This window comes from Canis lupus, chromosome 25, assembly GCF_048164855.1.
Source record: "Canis lupus baileyi chromosome 25, mCanLup2.hap1, whole genome shotgun sequence".
NCBI classification, from domain to species: domain Eukaryota; kingdom Metazoa; phylum Chordata; class Mammalia; order Carnivora; family Canidae; genus Canis; species Canis lupus.
The window spans coordinates 32,577,313-32,587,917 of NC_132862.1; the positions used below are offsets into that span (position 1 = coordinate 32,577,313).

Consider the following 10,605-nt stretch of genomic DNA (forward strand, 5'->3'; position numbering starts at 1 on the left):
TGGACATTGCACATTATCTGTAGCAAAAGGCAGGACTAGCTTCACAGAACCTTGTGAAAAGGACACCCAGGTGTTTTAATTACAGTTTTAGAGACCGAATGTCCATTCATGCCTACTGATCTCTCATCTGTAAAATGGGGACAACATAAAACTTAAATGTTTTCCAAAAATAGGAAGCTTGTGTAACAAAGCTGTGTTCATTTCCTGTGAATGGTAAAGAGGAACTAAGTAACTGCGCTTTGTTGATTTTATTCCAGCCCAATACAAAGACGGATCCTATACAACAAATGTTTTCCTTTGTTCTGGGCCTTGTAAAGAGTCATTTCTCTACAAAAAAAGAATCCCCTTTGTGCATTCCCTGGCCGGACTGGCCATGGGGATTATGAGGAGAAAGCTCTCCCGAGCTGTTTTCCTGGTTAGAGACATTGTTCTGGAAAGCAGGCTGGGTTGCCATGGCTACGGCTCCCCAGCGGCCTCGCCCTGCCCCTTTCCACCCCGCCTGCCAGTGCTGCCTGCGCGTACTAGGGCCGTCCTCGCTTCAAATATTCCTCCCCACAGCACGGAAGTGGTAGGGAAATTCCAACCCTTTTCCCCCAGATGGCCTCTGAGGCCCAGAGGCAGAAAAAAATAATCCCCCGTCAGGCAGTCCTGAATTGTCCTTGAAAAAAACAGCTGTTAGATTGAAAGCTCATTGAAGGCAGGAACCATGTTCTCATCGCTGAGCCAATTCCCTTCCTTCTTCACTATGAACATCTTCCTCCCCAGCCCAAAGTAGGTCGATGCATAGTAGGATCTAGAAAAAACTTCATAGCCGTGAGCCAGTGAGTTTGCAGTTTAACACGGACTCTAAAGCCAGAATGCTGGCCAGCCACTTCCATGGGTGAAAGACTACTCTTGGCTGCAAGCTTCATTTTCCTCATCTCTGAAATGGGGGTGATACTATCTAACTCAGAGATATATGGTGAGCGTTGAAGGAGATAATTTAATATATGAAACATTTGGTGCCATGTCCGGCTTATCACGAGCTCTCAGTATTATGATGGTTACTATTCTGTTTTCTGTAGACGTCTTCATGGTCCTGTGGGGAGAAACACTGTCCCCTACTAAATAAAACAAAACCCCTTAAAATAACAGAACAAGCCTTCTAGCAAAATGTGTAGCACCAGGTCTAAAAGTTTAATAAATGAACATATGGGAGCAACATATTAGTTATTTGTGTATTAAGCATCAAATAGAAGATGCTAGTAACAAGTTTGATTTCTGGTAGGTTGTTGCACGCAAGTAATGCAAAGTGAGTGTGTTCCCACTGTATATCTACAGTGAAAGGATCGTGACATCTTTCAGCTTGACCTTCTCCCTCTCCCCTCCCCCAACCTCTTAGGGGATTTCTGAAACCTACAGACCAGCTTGCAATTGAATGTGTGTATTTGAAATCTTTAAACTCCATAGGGGTCCCCAACAAGCCGCCTATACCAGGGCTGCCTTCCAAGTCACAGGAGCCCTGGGGTCTGGAGGCACTTACACCTGGTGCTCCACGGAGATTCTTAACCTCTTTGGACGCTCAAGGGAGAGTGAATTTAGCACCTTCCCCCTTCCCCCCCAAATTTCCTCTGCTCTCCTCTCCCTCCCAAGGCAGGCCCAGACTTTGTCTAGAATTCCTAGGTCAGCTTTTGGAGTCTGGGGGGGTTGTCAGGAGATGTAACTGGTCCGGGAAGGCTCTGAGCCAAACCTGGCCGCAGGATGTGCACACCCTCAAACAGCTGCAGACCACCTCGCAGACTATTAGCCTCTCAGAAGAGCCACTTCAGGGTGGGACTGATCCTACGTCCCGTCCCTGAGGTTCTGGCACCTGCGGAGGTGAGGCGAGGGCAGGATTATCGTTGCACTGTTACCTAATACTGCTGCATCTCTTGGTTGAGAAGGTATGTACAGCTTGTTCGTATTTTAGGACACGAATGAAAAGGGCACATGGACAGTACTGAGTGGGTTCGTTGCCATTATCGCGTGGGGCCGGAGAAGCCCGGTCGTTGCACGGGTAAGTGCCAGTTGTACGTAGGATGCTCCCACCACACCTCTATGCGGTGCATTTTGAGGTTGTGCAGTAATGCAGTAAAGGTGCGCAGGGATGGTGTGAACTGCGGGGTGTGAAGTGTTGTTCTCTCTCCTTCAGACCCTCTCACACACCCGCCCCCCACCTAGCACACACTTTCAACTACCCAAGACGCCTCATCCTCCCCTCCCCCAACAGTGCAGCCAGCTTTCTCTGAAAACTGATACCCTGAGGCCCTTTTCCCTCACCAGCCACAATCAGGGGCAGTAAGAGAGAAAACGCGGACCGGATCCTGGCACAGAGGCGGGGCTCCGCAACCCGTCCTCCGGCTCCAGACCCCTGTTCCGGCTCCGGGCCTGGTATTTTGTCCGACTCTGCTACTCCGGGAAACAGCTTGAGGCTCAGGCGAGTCCAGGCCAAATCCACTTCTTTCTAAGAAATCCATTTTGTGTTTTCCATCTCACCCTAGACACGTCTCGGCCGAGGCTGTTGTTCTCAATCCAGCTCAGAAACTGGCTCAAACCGCCCTGAACTGGATTTGGTGGCTGTTGAGACACAGTTTCTGCCTCTTTGTTAGGGCGGATCCGGCCTCCTTCGCTCTTCGGTTTCCCTCCCTCCTGCTTTCCCGGAGTCACCGACAGCCCTTCCCCTCCCCCTCGCCTCTCCAGTTGGGCATTTTCTTTCTTTTATCTTCTTCTTTTTTTTTTTTTTTTTTTACCCTTCCCTGGGCCCAGGCCCCACGAGGTCGATTAAATTCTTTAATAAAATAGTGGATTCCGGCTGCAAATCCTCAGCTTCCATCCATGAATTGTTCAGTTCTGCTTTTCCCCCCAAATGATGTTTCCCGACCGCCTGACCCGGGCCCACGTCCCCGGACCCGCAGGAGCCGCGGCCCGGCCCGCCCGCTGTGCCCGCTGTGCCCGCTGTGCCCGCCGTGCCCGCCGCCGAGGCTGCCGCGCGCCTTGCCACTTCCCGCCTTCTTCATTTCGGGGCCGAGGAATGATGCGACTCGTCAGGTGTGGGATTCCGAGAACGAAGCCCCCACACCGGCTTGCCCTCCTGCAAGCGCGCCACTACCCCGAGCAAAGAGCTGAAGGCCCGAGACGGGTTTTTGGTTCTCGAACGTGTGATCTTAACCCTGGATCCCAGTCTGTGACCCGAGTGGAGGAGGTCGTTGGGGGAATGCGCGGGGACACCTTCCTAAGGTGGCGCGGGTGGAGGCACACCGGAGACGCACGCGGCCGGGCACCGGCTGGGCCTCCCGTCACCTGCAAGCATCTCCTAGGTGCAGGGCCAGAGAGGGAGAGAGAGAGAGAATGGTTGCACGGGCTTCCCATCACCGGCAAGCATCTCCTAGGTTCAGGGCCACAGAGAGAGAGAGAGGGAGAGAGAGAGAGAGAAAGAGAGAGAGAGAGAGAGAGAATGGTTGCACGGGCTTCCCATCACCGGCAAGCATCTCCTAGGTTCAGGGCCACAGAGAGAGAGAGAGGGAGAGAGAGAGAGAGGGGGAGAGGGAGAGAGAGAGAATGGTTGCACGGGCTTCCCATCACCTGCAAGCATCTCCTAGGTTCAGGGCCATGGGGGGGGGGGTAGAGACAGAAAGAGAGAGAGAGAATGGTTGCATGGGCTTTCCGTCACCTGCAAGCATCTCCTAGGTGCAGGGCCACAGAGAGAGAGAGGGGGAGAGGGAGAGAGAGAGAATGGTTGCACGGGCTTCCCATCACCTGCAAGCATCTCCTAGGTTCAGGGCCATGGGGGGGGGGGGTAGAGACAGAAAGAGAGAGAGAGAATGGTTGCATGGGCTTTCCGTCACCTGCAAGCATCTCCTAGGTTCAGGGCCAGAGAGGGAGAGAGAGGTCGCAGGGGCTTCCCATCACCTGCAAGCATCTCCTAGGTGCAGGGCCACGGGGGGGTGGGGGGGGGGTGGGGGGGTGGGTAGAGACAGAAAGAGAGAGAATGGTTGCATGGGCTTTCCGTCACCTGCAAGCATCTCCTGGGTTCAGGGCCATGGGGGGGGGGGGGATAGAGACAGAAAGAGAGAGAATGGTTGCATGGGCTTTCCGTCACCTGCAAGCATCTCCTGGGTTCAGGGCCAGAGAGAGAGAGAGGGAGAGAGAGAGAGAGAGAATGGTTGCATGGGCTTCCCATCACCTGCAAGCATCTCCTAGGTTCAGGGCCAGAGAGGGAGAGAGAGGTCGCAGGGGCTTCCCATCACCTGCAAGCATCTCCTAGTTTAGCACTAGAGAGAGAGAGGATGGTTGCACCGCATTGTTGGTTGTGCTAAATGCCAGCAACTCGTACACTTTTAAAACGGTTAATTTTATGTCCCGTGAATTTTATCTCCTTAAAAAAAAAGTTAAGTGTCTCTTAAGCATTTTTCATTTTCCTTTTGCTTCTGTCGAAAAGTCAGAGAAGAAACACTTAGATAATAAGTGACCATCATCTGGGTGTGGTTTCCTTTCGGGGCTCGACGACTCCCGGGTCTCCCTCTGGTGGCCAAATTAAGCAACAGGTCAAGATGTCGGGAGGCCTTGGGGCCTGTGTCAATGACCTGTGGAAGCGCGGGTACCAGGCTGCTGGGCTCAGAAGCGACCTCTCAGGACCTGGGGCCCTGTGCGTTTTGTCCCAGTCACGTGCACGGTTCAGGGCTGTTTTACTGAACCGGGATCACAGGGGTCTTGCTTCTGTGGGGTCACGGGTATTAATTGTAAATTAGCCATTTCAAATGCCTCCCTGACTCTCAAGGCAGAACCAAACCTATTGTCATTTCTCCTAGACTACAAACCCGAGTTAAGTTGCTCATTTAAGTGTTTAGTTTCAATAGAGCATAAACGTGATGGAAAAAAGCCAATTCTAACAGCCGCCCTGGAAAAGCTATTTTTACATGCGAGAGGGGGAAGGGCTGGCTTTGTCTTGTGACTCACTCTTCTGAGAAAGACTTAGGTTGGGGCCAAGGTAACCTTTGAAATAGATGTTTAAAAAAAAAAAAAAAGAAAAGAAAAAGTGAATCCAGCATCTGGATGTGTTCTTAGGAGATTTAGAAATCGTAAGTAATTATTGTGGGGAGACCTTTATTGGAGGTCAAGGAATCCATGTTGGCCTTCTCATGGTTAGATTAACTCTTACTTGGGATTTTCACACCTTTTGTTTCATGTGCTTCAAATGTTTCTCCCTCCCTTCGCTCTTCCTGAATGAACACTTAGTCAAAAGTAGATTCCTGGGGATCCCTGGGTGGCTCAGTGGTTTGGCGCCTGCCTTCAGCTTAGGATGTCATCCTGGGGTCCCGGGATCGAGTCCCGCGTCGGGCTCCCGGCATGGAGCCTGCTTCTCCCTCCTCCTGTGTCTCTGCCTCTCTCTCTCTATCATAAATAAATAAATAAATAAATCTATCTTTAGATTCCTTATACCCTGTTATCTTCTCAATATCGTCTTTTTGTTACAGTTGGGTTTTGTTTGTTGGTTTCCCTGTTCTAGCACTGCCATACCTACAGTTATATTTGTTGTCTTGTTCCTCCCTCACTACTTTGTAAAATCCCACAGGGTCATGGATGTCCAATCAGAACGGTGTAACCAGCTTTTGGAATAGTACCTGCCAGAAAAGTAACACGGAGTAACTACTTGTTGAACAGGTAAGTTAAATTCAAACACCATACCTCTAGCCTTAGTCGGCTACTTTCTGGATTCTTTTATAGACCGTGTAGCTCTTTCAAGCCTCAGGTATTCTTTCTCTTTCATGGACTCTCAGTAACTACCGATTTATTTTATGGTTCCTCTTTCCATAATGTGAGAGCTATGGAGTGGAATAGAATCTCTATGGTTTCTTAACTTTAACCCCTCACCTCCCAAAAAGAAACGGACTAATCCAAATTGTCAGAGTCCGTGTTTTCTCATCTGTAGTATTTGATTTTACCCTGGGATGGGGCTTCCCTGGGTTTTGATCTCTGAATTGGGAGTTTCTTCCACATGGTGTTCCCCTCCTCTCTCATCGGGAGGAAAGGGCCTACTAATTTTTTCTTCAAAAGAATTTCCTTCTCCTGATGTGGGAGCGAGCTAGATTTTGCCACTGGCAAAGCAAGGAGAGGAAGGGACAGGCTTGTCCATGCAGAGATTTAAATACCCTGGAATTTCAAGTGGACAGTTTTAATCTCTGAGAACTGTCAGACCAAACATGGAGGTCAGAGAAGCTCAAAGCTTTGAAGTTTTGGTTTTCTCATCCATTTTGGTTTTCATATGCAAAAAAGGCCTGCCCACTTTACAGAGTTGTGATAATCATTATAATAGCATCTATAGAGCAATTCTTTTTGCCAGTTACTGTTCTATATATATAATACTACTCTGCGTGTGTGTGTGTGTGTATATTGTGTGTGTGCGTGTGTGTGTGTGTATATATATATGGCTGGATTTTTTTGTGTATGTGTGTGCATATATATATATGTGTGTGCATGTATATTTATATGTGGCTGGATTTTTTATATCTGTATACATATGCCTGGATTTTTTTTTAAGATTTTATTTTTTTATTTATGAGAGACACAGAGAGAGAGAGGCAGAGACATAGGAAGAGGCTCCCTGTGGGGAGCCTGATGTGGGACTCCATCCCAGGACCCTGGAATCACCACCTGAGGCAAAGGCAGGTGCTCAACCACTGAGCCACCCAGGTGCCCGAGGCTGGATTTTATATATGTACACACACGTATAATCTCAGCTATCCTTTGGGTAAGTATCATTTTCCTGTTTCACTGTCGAGGCCATGAAGGCACAGAGAGGTTAGGTAACTTGCCCTGGGTAACACAGTAGTAGGTGGCAGAGCACGTACACAAACCTAGGCTGCTTGGGGTCTATGCTTTTAAAACCATAGTCCCACTAACCTGGCACAAGATGAGTGTTACTAAATACTAGTTTTCTGTCTCCTCCCTTATTTCCATGAAAATGATCATTACTTTCTCAAAGTATGTTAGTACAAAACCGTAGAAATTTAGACCCAGACAGTCCCCTGCTCTTTCAGATAAGGAAATGGAAGCCCAAAGAGCTCGAAATATTTGTTCTGTGTGGCTGGATGGGACTAGATCTTAGCTCTCCTGACTCCTCTGGGAGAGAATGATGGTTCTCCATACTAATGTGTTCTATTTCCTTCCTCTTACCATTTATGAAAAGAAAAGGGGAAAAAATTCCTTTTATGAATCTCTCTCTCCCACCCCCACCTTGTTTTCTGCAATTAAAGAGCACATGCTGCCCTAGCTTAACAAGATAGAATGTGCTGCCTCTCTGCCAGAGCACACAGAGGGAGTGAGCTAGATATTGCCACTGGCAAAGCCAGGAAAGGGAAAAATTAGTCAGCACTCTTCTGTTCTCTCTCTCTCTCTGTCTCTCTCTTTGTCTCTTGCCTCTTGATCCATTTCCTACTTGTTTCTGGCTCCAGCTCTCTGTTCCCTTTCTTGGATTATGAGTATCAGAATCCTGCTGGTGCCCACACTGGTATAAATTCAACCCTGAACACAGATAGGAGTAGTAAGCCAGGTTGTCAGTGCCCGCCTCGTCTTTTTTTTTCTCCTGGATGAGAACAGTAGAGAAAACGCTGAATTCCTGTCTTCATTGTGCCGCGATCTCAATACCTGCCTTTCCATGATTTAGTTAACCTGCGATGGCCATAATTTTCTCACCTTTCTATGAAAACACTCTCTTTCCTATTGTTTTCTCACAAGGAATTTTGGCTTGGTCCTGAAGAAGTGCTGTGCTAAGGCTCAGGAGACCGCAGTGTTTGGGTTTATTTTGTTCAGCTTAAAATAAAATTTCTAAGTATCACATATATGTCTGTAGTTGCAAAAGTGCAACAAATCTTTACAGTCTTTGAAAAGCACTGTTTTAAAAGGTCACAATATGTAGTGTTATGCTGTAAGCACAGAGGATATAAATTTCAAAAGAAATTTATGCCTTTGCTATCACAGAAAAGGAAATTGAGATTTTTTTTCTTCTTCTTCTTCTTTTCCCCTTAGTAATTTTTTGTAAATTGGACCTTGAAGAAGTAAAGAAAACAATAAAGGGAGCTTCTCGCTGGACTACCTGTTGGATGATGACTAATAGTGAGAAATAAGTTTGAAAAAATAGCTTAGGTTCAGATAGTGGAAGTTCCTGATATACTTAAAAATAAATTTATTGAATTTTTCCATCATGCAAAAGGTTTTGTTTTGTTTTGTTTGGCATATGCTATGAAATATAATCATCACACTCAACCTGAAAGAAGGGGAAACTGAAGCTAGGCAACTTGCCTGAGTCCTTGAAGAGAAGGCACAGTTCCTTTCTAGGAATTCATAGTCTACAAAGAGAGACAGAAAGAGACCTAAAATTGTAACTCTTTGTTCTCCGGTCTATAATAGAGATCGGGTCAAACTGTAGTGTGTTTCAATGCAGGGAATGATTATCTCAGAAGAAGAGCTGAGAAGGCAGCACAGGCAATTTTTTTTTTTTTAAGATTTTATTTATTTATTCATGAGTGAGAGAGAGAGAGAGGGAGAGGCAGAGACACAGGCAGAGGGAGAAGCAGGCTCCATGTAGAGAACCCAACATGGGACTCGATCCCCGGTCTCCAGGATCACACCCTGAGCCAAAGGCGGCATTAAACCACTGAGCCACCGGGGCTGCCCAGCACAGGCAATCTTGAGGAAGATAACGGCAGTGTTGCTAGAGCTGGGTATTGAAGAAATAGGATGTTTGTACTAGTGACCTGGTGGGGAGGAACATGTTGGTCAGAGGGAATGGAATATTATAGGCATAGAGATCTGAAATGCAGTGTTGTAGGGGCACCGGGGTGGCTCAGTTGGTTAAGTACCTGCGTTTAGCTCAGGTCATGACCTGGGGTTCTGAGATCGAGCTCCTTGTCGGGCTCCCTGTCAGCAGGGTGTCTGCTTTTCACTCTGCCTCTCCCTGCTGCTCCCCCTGCTTGTGCTCTCTCTGTCAAATAAATAAATAAATAAATAAATAAATAAATAAATAAATAAATAAAATCTTAAAACAAAAGAAATACAGTACTGGGGAATATAAAAAGTGATGTGAATGAAATAGAGAGTAAAAGGGGGAGGGTAGTGGAAAGTGAGGTTGGAGAGGCATGCGTGCTAGATTGCTAAGGGTCTTGGATACCATGGGATGGTATTTGAACTCACTCCTTTAGGCCTGGGGTTTTTGGCAGAGCACTCCTTCTAAAAAATGGACGTTTTGTAGAATTCCAATACCTTTATTTACAGAAGCCACTGAAGAATCTTCATAGCACCCTGGAGATTTGATTAACATAGTGCTATAACTATGATAGGCAAAGCGGAACCACTGAAGAATTGTGGGTTTGCCCAGGACTAAGGGAGAGTTCCTGGATGAGTTGGTCACTCTAGTTTTATTAATTAATTAATTAATTAATTTATAAAGATTTATTTATTTATTCATGAGAGACACAGACTGAGAGAGAGAGGCAGAGACATAGGCAGAGGGAGAAGCAGGCTCCCCACAGGAAGCCTGATGCGGGATTCGATCCCGGATCCTGGGATCATGACCTGATCTGAAGGCAGGCGCCCAACTGCTGAGCTATCTAGGCATCCGTGGTCACTCTAGTTTTAAGCAGGAATGTAACAGCTAGCATGAAAATGACTAGTAGTGGTTTGGAGGATGGAATGGGGAAGCAAAGGGAAGAAATGCAAGGAATCTAGCAGTTATTGGATAATACTGTGTTCCGAGGGGTCCTCATGGCCCCCTGGTATTATTGCTAGACACTGTTTATCTTGTCTTTTTAACAGAGACACTGAAACTCAGAAAGTTTAATTTGCCCAAGGTCATGTGGCAGTAAGTTGCACCACTGGGATTTAAATCTAGCACTGTCTAAATCCAACGTCCCAAGGCCTATTTATTATATCCAAGGGGATGTCCCTGAAGGCAGGGAGAGACTATTACTTAGAACCATAAAACTGATGAGGCAAATGAAAATGTGGGAGAAGTAGAGGGAAATACAGAATAGTGGTGAATATCGATATTTAGGGATAGGAAGAGAAAAAGGAGCCATATCCCATATGATGCAGGGAGAGAGAGAGAAGCCAGAAGAGTATAGTTTGATTAAAGAAAGTGGGAAAGGTGATTTCACAGAGGAAAGGATGGTCCCAAGTGTCAAATATGGTAGAAGCTGAGGACAATGAGAACTGTGGAAAAGTCACTGGAGCTAATTTTAGAAGGTTGTTAATGAACTGTTTCAGGCAGAAGGCACTTTGGAGCAAGTGAGTGCGGTAGCTTTGTAATGTTGCCAAATTGGCTGTATTTCTCAGACTTTCATTCCTTGTACGTTTCACTTTACAGGTGGGCCACAAGTGATATTAATGTGGAAGACTTTGATGATGGGAGGGAAAGAGCAGTCATTTTTTTTTTTTTTTTTTTTAATTTCAGAAGGCAGTGACCAGTGCTTTTGTAGCTCTCCTAAGTTGTCTCATGGCTGTTGGCTCTCTCCCTGGTGTGGGGCAGCTGCCAGACCTGCACCTGTTCCACCTTCCTCTGAAGCCTCCCTAAGCTTCTTGGACTCCTGGGCC

The 10,605-nt window shown here is 46.9% G+C and overlaps 2 long non-coding RNA genes across 2 annotated transcripts; both read left to right on the forward strand.

Moving 5' to 3' along the window:
- Positions 1 to 472: 472 nt before the first annotated feature.
- Positions 473 to 3,480, forward strand: LOC140617455 (uncharacterized). Its single transcript, XR_012017688.1, has 3 exons — positions 473 to 961; positions 1,949 to 2,035; positions 2,520 to 3,480. It is a non-coding gene; the product is annotated as an uncharacterized lncRNA (long non-coding RNA).
- An 844-nt stretch (positions 3,481 to 4,324) lies between these two features.
- Positions 4,325 to 8,226, forward strand: LOC140617454 (uncharacterized). The gene is made up of 4 exons (XR_012017687.1): positions 4,325 to 5,096; positions 5,591 to 5,679; positions 6,581 to 6,766; positions 8,044 to 8,226. It is a non-coding gene; the product is annotated as an uncharacterized lncRNA (long non-coding RNA).
- The last annotated feature ends 2,379 nt before the right edge of the window (positions 8,227 to 10,605 follow it).